The 23,305-nt window shown below is 38.7% G+C and overlaps 1 protein-coding gene across 1 annotated transcript in view; it reads right to left on the bottom strand.

Moving 5' to 3' along the window:
* Window positions 1–23,305, bottom strand: part of PIGB (phosphatidylinositol glycan anchor biosynthesis class B) — a 369,888-nt gene that overhangs the window by 265,449 nt on the left and 81,134 nt on the right. The gene's annotated exons all lie outside the window — the stretch shown is intronic.

Below are 23,305 nucleotides of genomic sequence, written 5' to 3'. Positions count from 1 at the left end.
ATACAGAGCCTTCATCAGTGTAAAAGATTCATACAAAAAAGAACCATTTTATAAACAGTTGGATGGAACATGTGATTAATTACAACTGCTCATTTAGACCTGGCTTAAAGAGACCACCAAGCTTAACAATCCATTTTTTCTCCATGGAATTCAGTAAATCATGCCAACCTAATGTATTATTTCTGGGTCTATTTATTTTATCTATAATGGTGAAACTAAAACATGCATTACTGTGTATTAATGAATGTTTATAAAGAGCATTGTTTTCTCTTATTTTTCATATCACTGAGATGTTCAGATATTCTGAATTTTAAGGGTCTTGAAGTTTGACCAACATAAAATGCAGGACAATTGCACTTGGCCAAATATATTACCCAGTCCGAGGAACAGTTGGCAAAAAATTTTATGTCATACACTACAGGGGTGTTCTGACTACTGAAATTTTTTGTTTTAAGTAACTTGGCACAATGTGTGCAATGTCCACAAGGAAAACAGTCCAGTAAAGGTTCACCTGATAATGTGGTTTGTGTAGTATTGGTACTTCTGGCTTCAAAATGTTTGAAATGATTGAAAAAAGCAGATAAATGTCTGCCTTTACGAAAAGAAAACAGGCATCTGTCACCAATTATTTCATTGAGTTTCGGGTCGCATGTTAATAAATTCCAGTTTTGCTGGCAGTATTGATTAATATGTTGGTATTGCGTCCATAAGTGGTTATGAGTCTGGGTGGTTTGGAATTTGATTGAGTCCTATTTTTATAAATAAGAAGATCATCCCTTTTCATATTGTCCACTGTATGTTTGGTGTGTAATAATTGACCCAATTTATAACCCCGGTCATGAAATCTGAGAACTAAATCGTCCCTAAATCGTGTATAGGTGTGTTTGTCAGAACAAATGCGCTTAACACGCATAAACTGAGATTTGGGAATGTTTTTGCAAATGTGGGGAGGGTGAAAGCTGCATGGAGGAGTGAATTATTCTCAGGGAATTTGCGATGAATTTCTGCAGTCAACGTATGATCAGATGCACGGCAAACCAAAACATCCAAAAAAATCATTTTATTTTTATCATAGTTGACAGAGAATTCGATTCCCCATTTATTTTCATTCAAGTATGCGGTAAATTCCAAGAGATATTCAGAATCTGCCCTCCATACCAACCAGCAGTCGTCCAGATATCTACGCCAGATGTCCAAAAATTAGGTTGGCATGACTGACTGAATTCCATGGAGAAAAGATGGATTATTAAGCTTGGTGGTCTCTTTATGCCAGGTCTAAATGAGCAATTGTAATTAATCACATGTTCCATCCAACTGTTTATAAAATGGTTCTTTTTTGTAAGAATCTTTTACACTGATGAAGGCTCTGTATTAAATCAGCCGAAACCGGTCTGTCATAAGAACCTGTATACTTTTATTAAAGTATTCTACCTTATAATTAGGTGCCTTGTTTGCTTGTCCTTGTTTTTGTTTGGATTCCTAGTTCTCCTGGGACCTTGCAACTGCCGTACTCGCAGAGGTTACAACAGTTTTGGTTTCCTGTCTTTTCTCTGCGGTTGGCCTGTGGCACCTCTCTACTTCATAGCAGCAGCTGAATCTTTATTTGGATCTATTATTGTCGATTTTGGACCTATCTTTTGGATGTGTCTTTCATTTTTGTGATCTAACAACCTTTCTTCATTACAACTGCAGGTACTTTTGGTTTTCATGCCTCAACCTTTTTACCACGGATGTACCGTTTTTTACCTATGACTGGTTAAATTCTATTTTTGAACATTTGGGACATTGTGTTTATTTATTTCAAGTATTTAATTTGCATTGGTGGAGTTAACCTGGAATTTACAGTGTATATATCGGATTCTTCTGGGTTTGGCATCCTGTTTAACTTCTGGCTGCCATTACAGCAAGGTGTCTGGTCGTGTAACTTAGTCGGATGATTCATGTGCATATTTTGAGTCATTCAGCACATTAGGTAAAATTCCATATTGGAACATTCGGGGACATTGTGTTCACTTACTTCATGCATTTTATATTTTTTTGGTGGAGCTAATCTGGAATTTACAGTGCATATATTGTACTTTTCATGGGTTTGGTGTGCGGTTAACTTCTGGCCACCATTATAGCAAGGTGTCTGTTCATGCAAGCTATACGGACCGTTCATTTGTACACCTTGATTCATTCAGCACATTATAAGTTCTGTGACTTTTCTTTTTTGGCCGTTTTATGCATTTTTTGAAGAAATCAATGAGGATTGTTGTTGCTAACTAAAGGGGACAATTTTTTCGGGCTACGCTATATTTCACCTCTGCGTGTATTATTTTCAATTATGGTGACTATTGCTGGACTACTGAGTTCATTTTTTGGTTTAAAATGATTAGGAATGTTTGGATTAACCATCTGATATATTTTTGGTTATGCCAGAATACCCGGGACATTATTTGTGATTTTTTTATGTATTTGGGACTACACAAGTTCTATTTTTGGTTTATTTACATTACATGCTCTTGATGTTAGTGTCCGAGAAGAGACTGTTGATATTACCAATTATGATATCTACATTACTGACGAATACTCATGCATGACTATATTCATATTGGATATACTTTGTTAATATTTTATTCTCAAAAGGTACATCATAGATATATGGATCCTTTATTTATATATTTTTTCTCACATCTACATGTTTTGTATTATTTTTAGGAGTCTGTTTTTTAAGCAGGACATGTCATATGTTTATTGTATTTGATTGGATTTTCCAGATACTGGAGCCATATAGGGATCACATACTGGGGTGCATGACTTTGTATTTTTATTTTTTGGTCTTATAACTATAATTCAATCTCTAAGTCATATTTTTAACAAATGCATTTCATATGTATTTGGTTTGCAGCTTTCACCATTTGCAACCAACATATTATTATTGCTGGTGTTGATATACCATATTACATGACTTAGTTTTTTGTGCATTAGGAAACATTTTGATATTATTATTTTTTTGGGCATATGAACCTGTGTCTTTCTTGGATCATCTTTATCACACTAGATTTGGCCCTTTTTTGAGTAGGTCATATATTTAATTGTTCTCACAATTTGATATATATTTCTCTACACACATTCTTGAATGGTCTATATTCATTGGTTCAGGCTTATTGATAAGTTTATGTATGCCAAATTATTTTTATTAATTCAGGTTATTCATGCCTGTGGTTATTTTGTGCAGCACTATCTCCATCCTTCTCAATGTTACCTTGTGAGTTAAGTGGGGCTCTGATCTTGACTTAGATACAACAGATTTTTATTTTTATTTTTTATCAATCAGACCAGTGGCTTATTGGTTCAAATAAGGACCGGCAAATCAACCTGGTTCAGTCCACATAGTTTTTTGGTGGATAATCTTCTATATTTATATATTACTACAGGCCTACTGCTTATTGATCCATTTTTTGAACCGGCCAGGGTCAACTCATATGGTATTTCTGAACATACAGGACTTCAAATATATGTGACAATTTTGTTTTTACATTTTGTCACTTTTTATATATTTGGTAATTTTTCAAGTCAACATCATCTCCATCATCATCATCATGGAGTTGGATCATTTAGTCACAGGCTTATCTGCTGATAGAGATGATCTATCAGTATTTAGATTAGGACCACATGGTGAATGTTTGGAGGATTCTGGTGCTGCTCTCAATAATGGCAGTTGTGAGAACATTTTCTCGAATTTAAACAAACATATGTAATCTTTGCAAAATAATGTTTGGCATTATAAGCTTTTCCGTGACTATTTGACCAAAAGAATTACCCCACGGGGTTTAAGAATACGCACATAACCACTGGTAAATAACCCTGATGAGCTTTTACTCAAACAATGGGGAGGAAGTACAACAAGAAACATTTCTTAAATTTGTTGAAATTTTGGCTAACCATCACAACAGGATTATTGAACAAGAGATAGCATCTATTACTTTACTCAGTGATAAAGCCAAACGATTTGAGGGACAGATTTCATATACCAATAGCATTAAAAATCTAAGCGAAGAATTGTTAATATTAGAAACTCAGTTAAAAGAAAGGAAGAGGAAGAAGTTTCAAAGAGACTTAGATGATTACACTAAAGGTGATCCCTTTAATTTTGAAAATAAAGCAAAACATGTCCGATTCAGTTCACAAAATCGGACAACTCCTAAAAGAAAACGCACTAAATCTATTTTAAAAAAGGGTGCACCTCATAACACAGACACATCAGCTGAGGACTCTTCTTCAGGCTTAGAAACTAATTCTGTGGGTGCCATAGGCTCACCAGCATTGAAAAGAAGGAATTCCCTCACCACTCCGGGTTTACACACAGGAGGAGGGGGGGGCAGAAAACATAAAAGCTGTAGACAATATGGAAAGTCTACTTCAGATGTTTGTGACCAAAGAACCAGTGTGAATATAACAAACATTTCATCTCCTGTCCTCACCTCCCCTGAAATTGAAATTCTTAATAAAGGGTTATAATTTATTCCTGGTTTCTTTGTTTCAGAAGAAAGTTTTGTTAACAACATCATTTCATATTGCAGGATTCTTAACCTTAAATTATTTTTTCAGGAACAACAGTCATCAAAGATCGCTGATGAATTCAAATATCACAAATCCTCTTTTATGCCTCCTATGAACCAACATGTTTCCATGTTTCAACACGCAATCATCAAAGATCTTCACTTTCAATACAGGTCATTCACCCCGTTACCCAATAATATATCCAAAACATGCATGGATAATATTACCAAACTAGCAAACAATCATGAGCTGGTTATCATTGGTGCTGACAAAGGAGGTTCGATAGTAGTTCAGGATCTGTCTCAATATGACAATGAAGCTTTCGGACAACTGTCTAATGTTCGATACTATACACAATTAACTACTGATCCAACACCTGTTTTCAAACAACAGATTGACTCTTTTCTTACATTAGCTGTTGAAGAAGGTATCGTCATCAAGAACATTCAGTCCCAACTTACTATATCCAACCCTTGCCCACAGTACATATATTTTCTACCAAAATACACAAAAACCTCCAGAATCCTCCAGGTAGACCTATTGTTTCTGGTAGGAATTCATTAACTGAACCTTTACCTCTCTTTTTAACCAAATATTTACAGCCGCTTTTAAAATGTGTTAGAGCAAGGATCAGAGACACCACGGAATTTCTTCAAATCATTTCCGAAACACAGTTAGAACCAGATCGGTTACTTTGTACAATGGATGTCACATCACTATATACCAACATTCCCCACTGGGCTGGATTGAAGGTCTTAGAATACTGGCTCAATAGGACTGAATTATATAAACCTGGCTTCAATACTCTTTTGTTGTGTTTGACCGAACATGTATTGACAAAGAATGTTTTCTTTTTCAAAGGTAATTGTTATTTGCAAACTAAGGGGACAGCAATGGGAGCTTCCTTTGCTCCTATATACGCAGATTTGTTCATGGCATTTTCGAAGAAAAGGTCATTTATGATACTTCGCATAATATCTATATAGAAGAAATGGACATCTGGCTTAGATATCTGGACTGCTGGTTGGTATGGAGGGCAGATTGTGAATATATTTTGGAATTTACCGCATGCTTGAATGAAAATAAATGGGAAATCGAATTCTCTGTCAACTATGATAAAAATAAAATGATTTTTTTGGATGTTTTGGTTTGCCATGCATCTGATCATACGTTGACTACAGAAATTCATCGCAAATTCCCTGAGAATAATTCACTCCTCCATGCCTCCAGCTTTCACCCTCCCCACATTTGCAAAAACATTCCCAAATCTCAGTTTATGCGTGTTAAGCGCATTTGTTCTGACAAACACACCCATACATAATTTAGGGACGATTTAGTTGTCAGATTTCATGACTGGGGTTATAAATTGGGTCAATTATTACACACCAAACATACAGTGGACAATATGAAAAGGGATGATCTTCTTATTTATAAAAATAGGACTCAATCAAATTCCAAACCACCCAGACTCATAACCACTTATGGATGCAATACCAACATATTAATCAATACTGTCCAGCAAAACTGGAATTTATTAACATGTGACCCAAAACTCAATGAAATAATTGGTGACAGATGCCTGTTTTCTTTTCATAAAGGCAGAAATTTATCTGCTTTTTTCAATCATTTCAAACATTTTGAAGTCAGAAGTACCAATACTACACAGACCACATTATCAGGTGAACCTTTACTGGGCTGTTTTCCTTGTGGACATTGCACACATTGTGCCAAGTTACTTAAAACAAAAAAATTCAGTAGTCAGAACACCCCTGTAGTGTATGACATAATTTTATTTGCCAACTGTTCCTTGGACTGGGTAATATATTTGGCCAAGTGCAATTGTCCTGCATTTTATGTTGGTCAAACTTCAAGACCCTCAAAATTCATAATATCTGAACATCTCAGTGATATGAAAAATAGGAGAGAAAACAATGCTCTTTATAAACATTCATTAATACACAGTAATGCATGTTTTAGTTTCACCATTATAGATAAAATAACTAGACCCAGAAATAATAAATTAGGTTGGCATGATTTACTGAATTCCATGGAGAAAAAATGGATTATTAAGCTTGGTGGTCTCTTTAAGCCAGGTTTAAATGAGCAATTGTAATTAATCACATGTTACATCCAACTGTTTATAAAATGGTTCTTTTTTTGTATGAGTCTTTTACACTGATGAAGGCTCTGTATTAAATCAGCTGAAACCGGTCTCTCATAAGAAACTATATACTTTTATTAAAGTAATTAGGTGCCTTGTTTGCTGGTCGTTGTTTTTGTTTGGACACCCTGACTGTAACCAAGGATTTCACCTGTCTAGTTGCAGTATACTTGCTATGTCCTATTTGTAAGCCATGCAGCTATCCATCTTATCAAAATTACATCGATACCTAGTTGTACTAATTTATTGATCAGTGTTTTGTGTATGACCCTGTATATAAATTACATCACAACACAATTTTTCATTCATAGCTGTTATTATATTGTTATAGAACATCATGCTACAGGTGGTAATAGATCTGTTTTCAACATATGCACGCAGAAATATGGTTTCAAGGCCCAACCTATCCAGTTCTGACAATAACTTCTCTAATATTACCTTCTCCATTATTTTTCTACATAAATACTGTGGGAAGAAATAGGCAGGGAATTGTTATGGCTAGGCTTATATAGGCATATTACCTTCTCCATTATTTTTCTACATAAATACTGTGGGAAGAAATAGGCAGGGAATTGGCTAAGCTTATATAGGCCCTAGGGCCGATAGCCTAGTACCAACCTATGAACCTACAACATGAAAGTAGACTTAAGAGTCTATAGGACTTTGGGTTAGTCCTACTCCCCTTTCCCTTGAAGACAGGCTTAATAAGCACGTCTCCAATCTTGAGGAATCGCCCCATATTTACATGACCTGGTGAATAATAGATATAACAGTATTTTAAGTTCTTGCTGAAGTGTTCTCAGGTCATTGTTACTAATTCCATTTCCTCCCTGTGCTTTGTTTGGATCCAGTTTGTGCAGTTCATTTTCAATATAATCTAATTCTATTCCAGTATCTGGAGTTACCTGGATGTCACTAGGACAACTTATCACCCATTTTGTGGAGCCAAACTGTTTTGCATAAGATTTTGTAAATATATCTATAATCTGTTGTGTCTGAGAATAAATTTTAGAATCTGCGCACAGTTTATCAATTTGTGTGTCTACTCCTTCCACATCTTATGGTTGGGAGGGTGGCCTAATGGTTAAGGTGTTTACCTTACAAACACAAGGTGCAAGGTTTGAGTCTCACAAGGGATAATTGGCTAGGCTTCAAATGGCTCGCAACGGCAGTTAGCTTAGTACTAATTGTGAACCTATAAAAAGGTTTCCTATTATTATGCTCAATATCTTTATACAAATTTTCTTCAAATTTTTCTTGATCATGTCTCACACTATGCTTAATCGCTTTGTCCAACTTGTTTACTTCAGTTTTCAAAGTTGTAGTTCGACCTCTCTTCCATTTCTTATATTTTTTGTCTCTCATCTCAATCAGATATCTTGTTCTTATGGAAATATATCCCCCTGATGTTGTATGCCTAGATCATGCTGTTAAACCTTTTTTTATTTTTTTGGACTCAAAACAATTTTCTCTTTCACAACCTTCCACATTCCATCTGCAGTTTTTCCACTGTACACCTCACTCCAGTTAGTTTTACATAGTGACTGTTTTGCTTTTATCCTTCTTCTTTCGGCTTTTTCCGGTTAGGGGTTGCCACACCGGATCATCTGTCCACTCACCTTCTGTGCATTGGCTTAGATTTCAGTTTGGCAGAATTATCTAGCAACAAATTAACCTTTATAACCTCAAGATCACTGCACCTCAATGGGGGTAAAACCTGACTTGAAGTTACAGTAATTTCTTTGGGAAAACAAACAATGTCTAGTATGTTCCGTCTCCTGGTAGATTTTTTTTTTTTTTACAATCTGAAGCAATTGTTGTTCCCAAATATATGCTGTGAATAATTTCCTTACTAAGATTGTTGAATCAATATTATTCCAATTTGTTTCTGGTAAATTTAAGTTCCCAGCCTGTATTATTCTTCCGTTCTGTGTTTTATGCAAGAAATGTATGAATTCCTTTAGGTCATCTGCACTTTACTTTAGTGGTCTATACAGTCCAACAATTGTTATATGTTCCAGGGTTGTCTTTACTGTCACAGTTACACAGTCTATAGTATTGGTACTATCACTGAACATGTAATAATCACAGGTCTCATAGCTATCTTTAATCTCCATCAAAACAAATGGCAAAGGTGTTATCAAAATTGACAGACATGGATCAATGTGGTTTTGTGGAGGGGAGGCAAACAGTTGATAATATTAACAGAACAATTATGATCCAGAGGGAAGCAGAATGTAAGAAAATACCACTGTAGTTGGTTGGTCTTGATGCAGAGAAAGCATTCAACAGAGTAAGCTGTGATTTTATGAGTATGGCAATGTAAGCATTTGCATTCTCCGATACAATAATGTTTGCCTTCCTCACAAAACCACACTGATATCTATCAATTTTGACAACAACTTTGCCATTCTCTTAGCTATTAAAAGCATAAACACTTTATAATCATGATTTAAAATTGAAATGGGCCTATATGAAGCAGGGTCCGATAGGTCTTTGCTGTCTAAGAATTACAGCCACCACAACTTTCTTCAAAGATGTTGGTACTTGCCCTCCTTTTAAAATACTGTTGAACAAAACCTTCCAGATTTTTATCACTTAACCACCTCCTAGCTTCCAAACTTGCAAAGGAATACCATCTATTCCTGAAGACTTCCCTGCAGGTTGACTATTCATCACTATTTTTATCTCACCTCCCCAAGCTTATCTGTTAACTGTTGAGCCTCATCTATCTCTAACCTTGGCATAGCTATGTCCTCTATAAATATTTCCATTTGTGCTTTTTCTTGATTTCCACATTCCTCTGCTTTATACAAAGTGTCATAAAATTTCCAAAATATCTCTAATACTTGTACATGATCTCTGGTTATTTTTTTTTTGTTATAACCTCCCTAAATTTAGCAACAACCATTTGTACTTTCTGTTGCCCGAATCATTGTGCTAAAAGTTTTTGTGCTCTAGAGTTATTATCAAAAAACTGTTGCTTAAATCTCTGGTTATTTTTTTTTGTTATAACCTCCCTAAATTTAGCAACAACCATTTGTACTTTCTGTTGCCCGAATCATTGTGCTAAAAGTTTTTGTGCTCTAGAGTTATTTTCAAAAAACTGTTGTTTAATAGCAATCTTTCTAAACTCATGCATATTATCCAGACTCTCCCTTATTTTCTCTTTAGCACTCTGCAGAAGCTCCTCTTCTTGTTTTGACAGTGACCCCTTACTCTGTAATGGTTTAATCTCCGTAAGCCCCTCTAACTCCTGTTACTTCTTAACATCTCTCTTTCACTTGTGCCCCATTTTTAAATTCCATTTTCATTTTATCCCACTTACTAGCTATTCCTTTCAATGTCTTTTTACTTCATTACTCTGCATTTTTACCTAAGGTTTTATCAGTGAATGATCTTAAACAGTTACCAGATATGTGTCAAAGCTCTCAATTAAATGCACGTTTCTTGTGAAACAGAATTTTTATCCACACTAACACAGTTACTGTACCTTGGGAAATAATATGTAAATTCCTATATTGAGTTTCTACTACTGAATTCACATCCTTACTACTGCCAAATCAAGCTCCACTTCCCACCTATAAATAATATTCCTTGCTGAAAGCCGATTACTTATCCCAAAAGTTTAAGCTCTGTAATGGTAGTTTTTGTTGGAATATAAATACATGCCATCATAATCCTCCTCCTCCTCCCTTGCCAATAGTACCTTACTACTACATATCTACCATTACTGTCTTTTCTTCCTCTTCTGTCACTACTGGAGACCCTTAAGCAATCAGTATTATTAATCCCATTTTTATTTATACACAATATTGTACTGAATATACATCCTAAAAGCCATTCTTTGCCAAATTCACATGTATTTCTTTCCAAATGCGTCTCCTACAGCATTATTTGGGCTCTGCATTTCTAAATAAAATTCAGTATTCTTTACTTTTGTCTGCACTTGTAAGACCATTTACATTTCAAGATATTAGGGATAGAATAGCCATTATGATAAACAGCTACTGTTCCCACTTGATATACATCACAGTTTTTTCTGAATGAGTATTTCCAAGTTTTGTCTTGCATGCGCACATTAATTTTTGGCAGGCTGATTTTTCGTACAGTTTTTTTATCATCTCTTTTTGAACCTATGCCACATTTCTCAAGACTTGCTTTAATGAAAACCTTCACACAAAAAAACTAAATACATTTTCAGAACAGCCCCATCCCCTCTTAACTTAAAACAAACTCAAAACTATGTACATTTTTAATAAAGTTTAAACCTCCAGCCAGGAGCATAGCCCTAAATTGACAGCTGCACCCACAGGCATAACCTAATCTAAAATTAAGGTTTCCCATGTTAAATGGGCATGTTACAGCCCATGTTCCCACTTAGACCAATTGCTGTCTGTTCTTTTCTTATCTCTATTCCCCTCCCAGATGTGAAAAACAGTTTGTATGCTTGCATAAAACATTAACTTTTAGTTCTAAGAAAAAGCGCAGTTCTATCTTTAAATAAAACTAAATTATGCACTGTTCTGGTATATGCATTAAAGTATTAAGGCTGTTGGGAGGTTATTTCTTTTTCACTTCTCATAATTTCAATCTATTTTTCAATGAACTGCTTGTCATTGTACCTTTAAACTTTCCATTTGCTTCAACAAAGAATGCTAAGAACTCTCAAAATTCATTGCTTTCACCTGCAGACAGTTTGTATCCACGAAAGTTGTTAGCAATGAGGAAAAAAGCTAACAACTTGCAGATACATGAAGGAATATTTGTGAATTTCATTCAGAAAAAGAATGTAAAAATGTCACCAGTTAACTGCCTTCAGCTGCAGACTTCTTGTCTCTTATTAAGAGCATTTGCTAATGGAGAAACAAGCTAATATCCTTGTAGAAGCAAGAAACTTAGCATTTTCATGACTTTCACCATTTTGTCTTATTTTTCAAACCTATTTGCTTACAAAAAACTTTAGAGCTTGCGTGAAGGACATTAATTTAGACATCCACCACTGAAAAAAACAAGGGAAAGAATCAGCTTAGTTTTACATACAATATAATTAGGATACTTTTACAACCCACCCAAATCCCAGCTAAAACAACTAAACAACAAAGAGAAGATTGCCAGCACAAGCACCACACTACACATATCACATAGACAAGCACAACACACATACACACCTATGCAGAGGTCCTCAATAAAAAACTTAAACAGCAGAGACCTCCAAAAACATACTCACAAACAGTCCACCAAACACATCACACACAGCAGACAGCACACCAGTGTTTCACAAACACAGCCCATAATGCAGTTAACCTGTGAAAGAAAATTTACACTTTATTCAGCTGCTTTTACTGCAGTTGTGTTCTTCCTACTTTATTACATTATTTTTTTGCTGTGTGCTCTTTAGTGTTCAGGTGATTTTATTCTGCTGCATTTATTACTGCTTGTTAGTAGCCTGGTTAAATGTATCTGTTATTCTAGCATCTTAGCTTTTGTTTTAGCACTTGTGCTTCAGGCCAGTTACTTTACATTTATTAAGGTTTTTGTGGTCTACACTCTTCCCTTATCAAAACCCTCTCCACAAGTCCGCGCAAGCATTCAAAACACTATGTCTGGACAATTCCCAGCAGTTTCTCCTGTTAGCCTGGTTGACATCGGCATACTGAGACAGTGTAGCAACTGCCTCATGTTTACTGACAGCCCTTTTCTCCTAGCACATAATTCTTCTACTTGCAAGAAATGCATGTACATCAGTAACCTGGAGTCCATGCTCTCTCGTGTCACAGTCAGTACTCCTGAGAATGAAGAGATTGCCAGCACAAACACCACACCATGCACCTCACATAGCCAAGCACGACGCACACCCACACCCACACACACACACACACACACACACACACACACACACACACACACACACACACACACACCTATACAGAGATTCTCAATAAAACTTACCTAAACAGCAGAGACCTCCAAAACACACTCACAAACACTCCACACACAACCAAACACATCACACACAGCAGACAACACATGAGTGTCTCACAAACACAGCCCATAAGGCAAAACAGTAAACTATCACAGCCCACAAGACATAATAAACCAAGCATACAAGTCATTGGTGATTCAGTTGTGACACAACAAGGTCCTCCTCACCATGCTCAACAAGGAGAAGGTCACAGTCAGTTGTCTGTTTGGTGCCAGAATCCATCACATCATGCACGCACTTAAGTCTCTCCACAAGTACAAGTAGAACTCTGTCACTGTCCATGTTGGTGTGAATGACTTGAGATGTACCTCCCTGGACTATATGAAGAGAGATATGACTGAGCTCTCAAGAGTATGTGTCCCAGGCCTGTATGACCCCAACCCTAAGAAGCATCCTACCTTCACCAAAATGATACCAGAATACCAACAAAAAATAATTGACTCCAACAATTGGCTTAGTTTCTATGGTCATTCCATGGGGATCCACTATCTGTCTGCCTGGAATGACATGGTTGACAGGCCTTGATGCTTTGCCAGAGATGGCATCCACCTGTCAACACTAGGCTTCCAGATCCTGGCCCCCACCTGTCACCACTAGGCTTCCGGATCCTGGCCAAGGCTCTCACCTCCCCCACTGTGCCTTTTTTAGGTAATGTCCCAAAGACAAATCTTCCAACAATCTTCTAACATAAAAGATTTGTCAAAAAGCAAATTGAAGGTCATGCTGCTTAACCCTAGGAGCTTAAACCTGAAAATGCACTCACTGGAGGCTCTCCTTGCACTGGAATATGCCGTCTGTGCGGTCAGGAAACTTGGTTCATGGCTGCAGAGAGTACCCCTGCCTTACCAGGTTATACCTCATTCTACACATTCTGACCCCAAAATGAGGTCAGGAATTCTAGGAATGGTGGAGTCTCTATTTTCATTAAGGACAGACACACCTCCAGACTGGTTTACCAGCATGATGCACTGGAACTACTCCAGGTGCAACTGACAGCTGGGAAGACACCCATCCAAGTTATAGCCAGCTACAGACTCCCTTCCATGACTCAGGACACCCACTAATCTTACCTCTATCTACTTGACTTCCTCAAGGTACCCCCTAACACCCATATCCTTGGTGACTTCAATTACCTCATCACAGACTGGGTGAACTACTCCTGCACTAATGCACTCACTCAATGATTCCTTGACTTCGTCATTTCTAATGCACTAGACCAGCACATCTCATCCCTGACAAGATGGGGGAATAACATTTTGGACTTGATTCTCACCAACATGGGTGACCGCTGCACCTCTCCCATAGTATGTTCTTCCCTGGTGAGATCAGATCTTCAGACTGTCTCGTTCGAAGTTTCTATCACACCCAACCGTAATCAAGCTAAAAAACTTCTCAAAAGCTAACTACAACCTCCAAAGGGAGGGTTATCTGTAGCTTCACACCACCCTCACCCCTCAGAGGATGCAGACAACTATGCTGAACAGTATGACAATGCAGTACACAAGCACCTGCACAACTGCATGGACTCAGCCATATCCAAAAGAACTAAAACCTGCTCCTCAAGGAAACACAAACCTATTCTGTGGACATCCTCTATCAACAGGCTTTACATCAAAAGGAAGAGACTGTTGTCCAAGGGTAAAAAAAAATTGGAAAAACTCCCACCTTATCCACAACATGCAAATTAGATCACTAGTGAAAGCCTCCAAAGCCAATTATGAATCGAAACTAGGGAAACCACAAAGCCTTCTTCAGTTACGTCAGGAACCTCCATGGCAAAGCCCAGGTTTGTTCCGAATTAGTACTTAACAGCATCACTTACACCAATCCTGTTGACTTAGTCAACCTGCTAGCAGACAGGTTCAGTGCAAACTTCACCCCCCCTGTCCCCCCCCCAAGGCCCTTTTGACATCCCGTTACTTGTCCCACACCTGACATCTCCACAGATAAAGTGCTAAAGGCCCTCTACAGCCCAAGTACAGGCTTCATTCCAGCAGAGTGGAGAACTGCCATTATCTCCTTGCACAAAGGTGGTGCCACTACTGACCCTGGAAAGCATCACCCCATTAGCTTGACAAGTCTGATCGGTAAAGCCATGGAGCATATTATTATAGATCTCATAAACAAGGACACAGGCAATCTCCAAGCACTTGACTCCACCCAGTTCGTATTCATCAAGGGCAGATATTGCCTGTTGAATCTAGTTGACTTCTTTGAGACTGTCATCAAGGCCCTGGATGAGGGAAAGTAAGTGCACACAGCTTACCTTGACTTGGCCAAGGCCTTTGACACAATCTCCCACTCCAGCATCATCAAAAAACTAACACACATTGGTGTTAATCCCTATCTCATCAGGTAGGTGGCAACTGGCTCACCATGAGGACGCTCAAAATTAAAATAGGCACCTCCATCTCCGATGGCAGACCTGTGACTGGTGGAGTTCCTCAGGGATCTGTCCTGGGACCCCTACTGTTTGGCATTTACTTCTCAGAGGTCCAGGCAAAGACAAAAGACCTGTGGCTGACCAAGATTGCAGACAACTTGGGTGCTGTCATTGACTCCCCAAATGATGTTAACATACTGCAAGAGGGTCTCACAGGAACTAATGACTGGTGCCAAAGTCATGGCCTCAAGCTAAACGCAAAAAAATGTATCATACCATTCGGCAAAAACACGGCTCCTATAGATTACCACATCAATGACAACCCCACACAACCTGTGGTGAGAGACCTGGGTACTCAGCTTGATAACCTCACATTTGACCATCATGTAGAAGCAGTGGTCAGAAAAGCCTTTTACCTGGTTCATCTCATAAGTAAAGGGACTGCATCTAGAAAAAAGGTTATTATCTCTCTATACACCTCCCTCATTAGACCAATAATTGAGTATAATGCCTCATTTGGTATGCACATCTGCACTAACTGGAAAGGCCACTGAAATACCTCACAAAGAGAATCCATGGCCTCATACACCTATCCTATGCGGACAGGCACAAATCACTATCACTCTATTTGGTATCATACAGACTGCCAAAGGATGATCGGTCTCTTGCCTTCAAGGCAATCTCGGACCCTGCCCCATTAGGGATGCTCCATATCTGTAAGTCTAACTCCTCCCGCATTACCTGCTTGAAAGGCCTGAATCTAATATGAGACATCAACAAAACCTGTTGAAGAGACAGGTTAGTCTCCCAGAGGCTGTCCCGTCTCTGGAATAGACTTCCTATACATGTGAAACAGAGCACCTCGCTGACTCTCTTCAAGCGTAACTTTGATGAGTGGATGGGAAACCACAAATTTGTCCCAGTGGTTCCATCTGTGTCCCTCACTGACAGGGGTGACAGGTGCTGACTGAGGTTTCCTTTCAGGATAAACTCTTGGCTAGGCTTGTAAGGGTCCCAGGGCCATTAGCCAATTAACCTTTTATGATCCTAAAGCAGGCACCTATTTAATATCTTTAACACATACAACAGTCACTGAAATGACGCCTAGCATTTAAAATGTCCCTGACTGTACACTACACAAAACTGCTTTACTATATTCATGCAGTATATATCATGAAATGTCTTATTCAATTACTACAAAGAGCAATTGTTTTACTTGGTTACTTCTTTTTTCCCCTTTAGTGTCCTTCGAAACATTAAGACATAATGTGGGGTATATGCTTTACAGTCTATCTCAAGTTTAACAAAGTCAACCAAAGTCCGTTTTTTTTTTCATAGTCACTGTTTGCAAAGTCACATCTCACAAATGTGACTGATGTTTTATAATCTCATCTTTATTGACTGAGTGTTGCTGGTCTTCTTCCTGACCATCTCCATCACACAGCACTTGACGTTGGTTCAAGTCCAACTTCCAAGGTACTCCTGATTCTTCTAATCAGTTCTTCGGCTTTTTTCCTATCAAGCACTTTCCTTTGGAACACTGGAAATAGTTTCACTGGCAAAGTTTCATTATGACCTTTACTGTCAGAAGAATGAGAAGCACAGTCCCTTCTGGTTGCTGGCTCAATTTTCATTGGATAAACGTTATTTCATCCTTAGCCTGTTCTACATCAGAAAAGGTCTTTGAAACTCTAGGAAAAATACTATGAAGAAAGTTCGCTATAGCAGCTTAAATCTCACACCTACCTCTTGACATTCAATGATTGCCAGGATAAATTTGCTTCTATTCTGCCTGGTGTACACTGAATAATCACTTTCCACAAATACTCGTGTCCAATTTTAATATTTTTCCCTTCCACAACAATTTTATCAGTATCAAATCCTTCAGCTGTTATGACAGAATTTTTACTAATATAGGGCTTGACTGCTTTCTCATGGCCACGTCTGTAGCATGCACTTGATGTGCCCTTTCGGTTAACAAATGCTGCTGTGGAACACCAGTCCAGTTGCTTATTTGTGCCTTCATAAAATTAATATAGTTTCATTTTTTTCTGGCACAACACAAAATCTTAGGTTTTTATGCACTCTGTCTTCAAACTCTTCTACTTTGGAAATTTCTACTTTAGAGCATCAAACTCAGTCAGCCTTTTTTATTTCAACCTCTGATTTTTGCAATTTTATCAGTACATCTGAAAAGTTAGTTAAAGCTTCTATTTTTCTAGCTTTTTATTTGAGTTGATTTATTCCTTCAACGTTTCATTTATTTTTAATTATCTCCATGTACATTTGATTTATGTTTTCCTCAAAATTATTGGAAGACATCTCTTGAACCAAAGCTGAAGCTTAAATTTTGTTTTGCTGAACAGCTGCAGTATCTTTCCTAGCCAGTGTTTTCTCTTCACATTTTGTGGTTTATTCTCTTTTGGTTTATCCAATTTTCTTTTCTGCTGGCATCCAGACCATGCACTTGCAAGCCAGTAACTGAATTTTACCTAGGCTGACTATATCACTGGCTGTTATTTCTCAGTTTCTGTTTTCACAATGAGAGAGCTATAATCAGCTGTTAACCAGTGTGCAGCCATCTTGGAAGTCTGAAAAAAAAAAAACATTTACCATCATGAAAATGTCACATAACTTACTTCTGACCATAACTACTGATAGACGTTGTATTTTAATGTTTATGGTGGTGGGGTATATTTTTTAGACTTTTTTATTTTTACATATGCATTGATCTGATGAAGAACTAAGTACTACTCTAACTGTGGTTTTAATCAGGTCAAGTGGAATTGAACAAGTCTTGGCAGCTGCAAATTTTATTTTGTTATAATTTGTTGGCACCCTCAGGCTTTGAGTTAAAGTATTTATTCATTTAGTTTGTTAAGATTTATTGGACATGTGTTCTTCCTTGAATATTCTTGCCTTGTGAGCCATGAAAACACTTAAGAGGAACATTAGTATCTGACCAATACTACCTTACTGGTTCAGGCAGCTACTTTTCTATAATCCTAGAGCCTACAAAAACTTACATTATGAATTTATTGGAACATTAAGATTTCTTTGGTCTTTGTGCAGACCCTGGAACATCAGGACTGGGACCTTTGACATCCTCTAGTGATAGCGATGAACTCCTCACAATCTCAATCTCCTCCCTAGACATATAAACCTGTTGCTGCTGAATCCTCCAGCTCGAGTATGCCAAAATCTAATACATCTAGCTATATCCAGAAAGGGGAATAAGGAATAGAGAAAAAATTGAAGTGCAAGACAACTTGCAGACCCCTCAAAATGGGTCAGTTTGGAGGGATAAGGTAGATCACTTGTTCCACTGTCCCAACACGATCAAGAAAAATCTAATATTCCAGTAAGTACATAAGTTATGCATTTCTCGGGTTCTTTCTGAATACTGGAACATCAGGATAGAGTTCCCTGCTAACGTGGGTGGCTTAACCCAGAAAACATTTAAGAATGATTGTCCCAGTCGATGCTCTCATCCTAATAATACAGTCAAGGCTGCAATGCAAAACAAAGGTATACAGGGCAGACCAAGTAGCCACTGCTATCTCATCAACTGAAAGGTTACGCAGAAATGCTATGGATGTAGCTTGAGCCTTAAAAGAGTGTGCTGCTATTTGTCTGCTGTAGTGTAGCAATGGAAATGCAGTCTGAAATCCATTTAGCCAATGTACTCTTAGTAATCTTTAAATCAAGTCTAGCCATTGAAAAACTGACAAAAAGTTGTTCATCTTTTCTGAAAGTCTTTGTAGGATCCAAATAGTACCTTAATTGACTGGGTACATTCAGACAAAGCAACAAGTACTTTTGTTTGTTAGCACACTTTGGAATGAATACCAAAATGTGAATGTACTGATTTAGATTATTTTGAGTTACTACTTTGATCATAAAGGACAGTTTTGTCTGGAGGGAAATCCGGCCCTGATGGAAATAATGTAGGATAATTGTGAGGATTGTGTAGAAAGCTTGGAGACTCTTCTGGCTAAAGCAATAGCCACCAACAGGGCAGTCTTCCACAATGAGAACTTAAGTTCAGTAGAACTTGCCAGCTTAAAGGGATGTCTCCTTAAACCTTTAAGTGTAAAACTGAAATTCCAAGCCAGAGCTACTTTGACTATCAGTGGTCTGAAATGGAAAATTCCTTTAATGAAAGTCTTACAGGATCCATGCGAGGCTAAGGATGTACTTTGAGGAGTAACTTGCTCATTTGTTAGACAGTTTTATTAAGAAGGCTAATACCTTGTCAAATGTTTCTCTCACATGTCCACACATTTTTATTTCCATTTCCCTTTACAGATTCTCCTGGTTGAGGGCTTCTGAGAGGCTGCAATAAGTTTAATGACATCCAGAAGGAAATGAGGGATCCTGGCCATTACTGGGATTGGAGAAATCAAGTAGTTAGATGAAGGGGCCATGTATTCATGTGAGCCTATGCAGACAGGTGACTTAGAAGTGCGGAGTGCTGTGGAACAGGAAGAAGAAAATGAAAAGGTTTCTTCCTTAGATGAGGCCACAACAAGGGAAGCAAGAGGTTCCTTATTCAGATGATGCCACAGCAAGGGGAACAAAGTCTGGCAGGGCCAGAAGGGTGCTAGGAGAATGAGTTGAGCCATGCAGACTTTGGTGTTCTGTAACAGTCTTGGTAATGGGAGAAGAGGAGGAATGGCGTAGAGGAGACCTGGGGCCATCTCTGGCAGAATACATCTTTGGCTACCTGTCCTTCTTGAGGAACTATGCTTAAGGACAAAGGGCATTTGCTGTTGGTGTTGCACAAAAATATTGCAGGAGTGTCTTCCCCACTTCCTAAATATATTGCATGCTATTCTGATGTTAGGAGACCATTCATGTGGCAGTAGTATCTGTCTGCACAGTACGTCATGTTGGTAGATCGAGATACAAGTATTGATATTATAAAGCATTGCAAAGCACACTCCTATACTCTCACTGCTTCTTTGTATAGCGGGTAGAAGTTCCTTCTTGTTTATATATCATACTACCCCATGTTGTCAGACTGTATGGTAATTGCATGTAGAGGGAACACCTCCTGGAATGCCTGCAATGCTAGGAAGACTATTCTCATTGAGTACATTTATGAACAGAGAGGAGTCTTCTATGGTCCACAAATCTTGTACCGTCTTGTCCAAAACATGTCTCCCACACCACAGAGTAGATGTGTATGTGGTTATAATTTCAACCAGGATTGCTTGGATGAATAGTATTCCTGTCTACAGATTTCGAGGACCTGTCCACCAATTTAAGCTTTGCCTGGAGACCAGAGCTAACTTGATCCTGTCATAAACTGGTCGACAGGACTGATCCTATTGCACCCAAAGCATCCATTGTAAAATTCTTGTGTCAAGTCTAGCATGGGACAATTTGCATTGAAGCAGCCATTTCGTCTGAGTACCTTGAGGACAAGAGCTGCTGATAGTTCATCTTGTACAAATAGAATGGAGATCTTATAAACTATTGAAGAAATCCTGTCCTGTAGTAAGACCACTAGTTGCCTCCATGTATTTAGCTGGCAACCTACAGAAATCAAATCTTGTGAGGGTTCCAGTTGAGATTTGGTCACATTTACCTTGATCCCGAAAGGCAGTCAGATTTGAAGCAATCATTGCCTTGCTAGAACAAGTCTAGCCATAGAAGTGGCTGCCAGGAATCAATCATCTAAGTAAGGGAAGATCTGTACCCCTAGAAGTTGTATGTATGCAGTGATGGGGGGCATAAATTTGGTGAACACCTGGGGGGCAGTGGTGAGGTTAAACAGCAGGTTCAGAAACCGGTACTGATTTTTCCTGACTTAGAAGTGGAAAAAAATCTTGATGCCTTTTCTATCTCTAGGTGTAGGTAAGTATGAAGGTATAGAGAGCACATCCAAGTCCCCTGCCTGAAGGCAAGACAGTATAGACTGCACCGTGACCATTTACAAAAACTCCTTCTTTACAAAATGGTTGAGTCAACAGAGAATCAGCTTGAGGTCCTTGGTCTTTTTGGTACTAAAAAGAATCTAGAGATTTTCTCTGGTCTGCTGAAAGCTCTTAGATGGCTCTCTTACTAAGGAGGCTCTGAACCTCCTTTAAAGCTGTTTCTCTTTGTCTGCATAGCACTGACAAGGGTTGGGAAGTCTGAGATAGGGGCTTTTGAAAAAGGGAATAAAGTAGCTTCTGGATGTGATTCTCCTTACCCATGAATCTCTGTGATGTCCATCCATGCAAGAGTGTGTAAGGACAGTCGTCACCTCATGGTCTCCAGAGAGGAACAGTTGGGCAAACCAATAGGGATCATAGGAATAAAATCCCAGAAAGGATCCCCTATTTCCCTGGTTGTTGGGACCACCCCTTCCTCTGGGGCAGCATCCAAACTGAAATTTCCCTCTGTTCTGGGAACCTCAGTCTTGTTGCTGTCTATGCTGGGGCAGCTAGGATTTACAACACCATACCTTTATTGCCCCTTTCTGAATACTTTAAATGGTCCTTTACATGGTGAGCATTTTGTTCTCTTGATCACAATTAACAGTCTCTCTTTAACTTGTTGCCCAAGCAGTACATTACCATCAAAGGGAGTATGGTGAGTGCTGCCTTGAAATGGTCCAGGGAATCTGTGCGGTGCATCCAGGCCTGTCTTCTCATAGCCCAGTCTGATCTTGCTGCACTTGCTGACCCATCCGTCTTGTTATATACAAGATGCATCGTCAGAGTAGTAGTACTCAACATAGCCACTTAAGACTCTGACTGGTAACCGTTTTACATTTTCTGACACTTTGTGAGTAATCATTCTCTTATATCAAATCATATGGGACATGTAGTTCAATGCTCTAATAGAAAATGTACTAGACACAGATTTGCTTTCCCTAATCTATTCATCATCCTGGAATCTTTATATGGGGGTATGGCTAGCTTGGCAGTCCTCTGGGATGTCCTTCCTAGTGGCTGCAGCCACCACTACGTAAATCAAAAGAAGGTCTCTTTCGTCAGTACAACCTATCTTTGTGGGTATGAAGGGCTCTATCAGGGTTTCTTTGAATGGGCTCAACTATTGTCTATCTTCTTCCACACACTACTGCAAACCATATGTACCAGTTAGTCTAGTGAAGCATTACCCATGCTACCAGGGGAGAGGAATTATAGGCTTCCTGTACAATCTGATCCTCAGGGGAAGTGGGATCTACTGATCATGACCCCTTCTGTCTCATCATCCCCAATATTTCACTGAGGATTGTGTCCTTTTGGGGAAACTTCCCTTTGTCCACATCTGTATAAAGTGGGAGACACAAAGGGGGAGCCAAGGTGCTTTCACTTACATTTTCTCTTCCTTGGGGATTGGGGTGGAAGTCTTTGTCTGAACTTTCCTGGGAAGATTGTCTTCTGGATCTTACCAGCATATGCATAGTAATCTTCTGGCCCTGAGGGGGGCCTACAAGATGGTCGTCTCAGGGGTCTAGCTTCTGTGGTATCTCAGAGCAGAACTGGCACTGTTCATACAGTGAATACAAAGAAGCTAGATGTAGTTTTCTTTCTATGATATGCAGTCCACCAACGTGCCCATGGCCAGAACCAAAGAAGGTCAAGGTATGTGCTGACATTGATGAACCTGCTCTGACCATCAAAAATTAAGGCTTCCAGTGTCATGGCCAAAATGGGAACCTTCTGTTCCAAAACATCAAACGCACAGATCTCAGACAGTGAAAAAGGCACCAAAAACTTTGGTGCTGCTCCCATCAGTGCCAAAGACACGGCACCAAACACCTGGGGCATAACAACTGTCAACATCAAAGACATCATTATCAGTGTCACTGACCTGCTGATGTAATAGTCAATAATGATTCCATTGCTGCCGGTGCTGAGCCTTGGCCTGGAGAAGGTATAGGAGAAATGAACAGTTGGGTGGTCAGTGGGATTTCTAAGCCTGTGGTGGTAACTGTTGGGACTAAGGTGACACAGTACTTAAGATGGGCCTTAAAGGCTGACATCATCTATCCCGATCCACTTTTATAAGGATCCTGATGGAAATGTGAGAGTGAACATAAGCTGCTGAGTGAGATCTTAAATGAATGAGCTTAGAGGGTTCCTTCTCAGATAGAAAGCTACCTGTACACCATCTCAAAGTCTAGACTTCATGGTGCTGGAGGATTATTGTACGATAGAAGAAGACAGCTTAGTCAGAGAAGCAGCAATAGGTATTTCTCCTCTAAGAAATCTTACAGGGAGTGAGTCTC

This window comes from Protopterus annectens, chromosome 7.part1 (genome assembly GCF_019279795.1).
Source record: "Protopterus annectens isolate FY-2018-M chromosome 7.part1, PAN1.0, whole genome shotgun sequence".
In the NCBI taxonomy this organism is placed as follows: domain Eukaryota; kingdom Metazoa; phylum Chordata; order Ceratodontiformes; family Protopteridae; genus Protopterus; species Protopterus annectens.
The sequence above is the reverse complement of the archived record's forward strand: the minus strand, read 5'-3'. Positions and strand labels throughout refer to the sequence as shown.